Here is a 2957-nt window from a genome sequence, read left to right as displayed (position 1 = left end):
CGTTTCGACCGTAGGAGGTCTGTTTCCTCCGTTTTGCGGTACGCCAGACCCCTCCCGATGAACAACATCCCGTTTCGACCGTGGCTGGTCGAACACAAGGCCGTTTCCTCCGTTCTGCGGTACGCCAGGCCTTGTTTCCATCGGCTGTTCCGTCCAAGCCCTCCCGATGAACACGACGACGCATTCCGTTCCGACCCAGCCGGTTGGATCCCCATGAACACGATGACGACGATGTTTCTCCGTTTCGACCCAGCCATGTACATGAGCCCTGGCCGTACGTACGCGCGAGTAGGCGTTCGAGACCCCACCCGTATGTACGTACGTGGCCGTATTTACTTTCTTGCACCCTGGCCGCTGTACGTACGTGTACATGCTACGTGCGCACCTCTGCTACGACACGTGCGCGCCTCTACATCGACCAGTATGTACATACACGTTCGTGACCAGCATGACAACGCTATGTACGCTTCGACCAGGTGGGTCCCGACTGTCACGCACTTCCTTGCGTGCGAAGATGTAGCTGGTGGGTCCCAGCAGTCAGGGGGCGAATCATTTTTTTTGCCCGGACGCACTTCCTTGCGTGCGAAGATGTAGCTGGTGGGTCCCAGCAGTCAGGGGGAAACGTTTTTTTTGCAAAATATGGTGGCCCGTCCGGTGGGTCCCCGTTGTCAGGTGGAGGAATAATTATTTTGCGCGTAATAAGGAGGCACTTCCTTGCTGCGGCTGTGGACCCAGCTGTCAGCCTCTCCACGTACAGTACTCTTCCGATGGAAGTCGTTCCTTGACCACGTTGACCACGCCGCGCCGAGAGCACCAGGGTGGTGGACGATGGCGAGGCCTAGGAAGGGGACGACGCTGAGCCGGGGAAGACGCGGCAGTGGAAGCCCGCACGAATAGGAGTACGAGGGTTCACTGGTTCGGCTGCGGTGTGAGGCTGCCGTCGCCGCAGGGCCTAGCCAGCGGTGGGAATAGTAGGGGGCGGTGAGGCCTCCACGGCAGCACAGCCGGCCATGGGAGGCAGGAGCATGCGGCACGCCCGGCGCTGCTTTGGGCGGCTGGAGTAAGAAGACCAGAGGTTGAAGAAGCACTACGGCCGTTGAATGGACATCGTATGGTCACTGGAGCTAGAATCGTTCATATTGACTAAGTTGACAAAGCACTCCGTCCCGTCAACTTAGTAGGCCCACAAGTCAACCACCCCACCAAGGTGGGTCCCAACGAGTAGGGGGAATATTCATTTTTTGTGCGTAATAAGGAGGCACTTCCGGTGGGTCCGAGCTGACAGCGGGGGGAATGTTTTTTTTGCGAAATACGGTGGCCCGTCCGGTGGGTCCCAGCAGTCAGGGGGGAAACGTTTTTTCGCCAAATATGGTGGCCCGTCCGGTGGGTCCGTGCTGTCAGGTGGAGGAATAATTATTTTTCGCGTAATAAGGAGGCACTTCCTTGCGGCTGCCGTGGACCCAGCTGTTAGCCTCTCCACGTACAGTACTCTTCCGATGGAAGTCGTTCCTTGACCACGTTGACCACGCCGCGCCGAGAGCACCAGGGCGGTGGACGACGGCGAGGCCTAGGAAGGGGACGACGCGGAGCCGGGGAAGACGCGGCAGTGGATGCCCACGCGTAGAGGAGTATGAGGGTTCACTGGTTCGCTGCGGTGTGAGGCTGCCGTCGCCGCAGAATAACAGGGGGTGTGGGTGAGTAGAGGGATGGCCTGGCCAGCGGTGGGAGTAGTAGGGGGCGGTGAGGCCTCCGCCGCATCGCAGCCGGCCACGGGAGGCAGGAGCACGAGGCATGACCGACGTTGGTTTGGGCGGCTGGAGCAAGAAGACCAGAGGTTGAAGAAGCACTACGGCCATTGGATGGACATCGTACGGTCACTGGAGCTAGAATCGTGCATATTGACTAAGTTGACAAAGCCCTCCGTCCCCGTCAACTTAGTAGGCTCACAAGTCAGCCTGCCACTATACTGGGTCCCAGCTAGCAGGGGAGTATTCATTTTTTGTGCGTAATAAGGAGGCACTTCCTTGCGTGCGAAGATATAGCTGGTGGGTCCAAGCTGTCAGCGGCGGTAACGTTTTTTCGCGACATACAGAGGCCCTTTCGGTGGGTCCCAGATGTCAGGTGGAGGAATCATTATTTTGCGCGTAATAAGGAGGCATTTCCTTGTGTGCGGTCGTGGACCCAGCTGTCAGCCTCTCCATGTACAGTCCACTTCAGATGCATGTCGGTCGTTGACCACGTTGACCAGGCCGCGTCGAGAGCACCAGGGCGGTGGACGACGGCGAGGCCTAGGAAGGGAATGACACGGAGGCAGGGAAGACTCGGTAGTTGTTTCCCACCCAGAGGGGAGTACGACTGTACGAGGGTTTACTGGTTCGTCTGCCGTCGCCGAAGAATAACAGCAGGTGTGGGTGAGTAGAGGGATGGTAGGCCAGCGATGGGAGTACGGTGGGGCGGTGAGGCCTACGCGGCAGCACAGCCGGCCGCGGGGAGGAGAGAGCAGGCAGTCCCGCCGGCGCTTGTTTGAGCGGCTGGAGCAGGAAGAGCAAAGATTGAAGAAGCACGACGGCCGTTGGATGGACATCCAACAGTCACTGCTTGTGCGTCAACCCTTTTTTAGGAAAGCCTCAAATCTGTGGAAAATATCATACAACCCATCTGCCATTATTTCTAATAATTTACAGCCCATTTACTAATTCTTAAGGTTTTTTTGGAGCCCATATTCTTTTTGTTAGCATTACAGCCCATATTGTGGCCACGGTTAAAAAATTATACGAAATTTTGCATATTTCGGTACGGTCCGAACTGTTTTTAATCCTGAAATTTCGAGTCACATTCAAACTGATTTAAAAAATAAATGTATATCAATATAAAATCCAACAAATTGTCCACGCATAAAAATCAATGCAATTTATAATCTCGAAATGAAAAAAAAGAAATTTGAAACTAATTGCCGG

This window comes from Aegilops tauschii, chromosome 6 (assembly GCF_002575655.3).
Source record: "Aegilops tauschii subsp. strangulata cultivar AL8/78 chromosome 6, Aet v6.0, whole genome shotgun sequence".
Lineage (NCBI taxonomy): Eukaryota > Viridiplantae > Streptophyta > Magnoliopsida > Poales > Poaceae > Aegilops > Aegilops tauschii.
Note: the sequence above shows the minus strand (reverse complement) of the source record.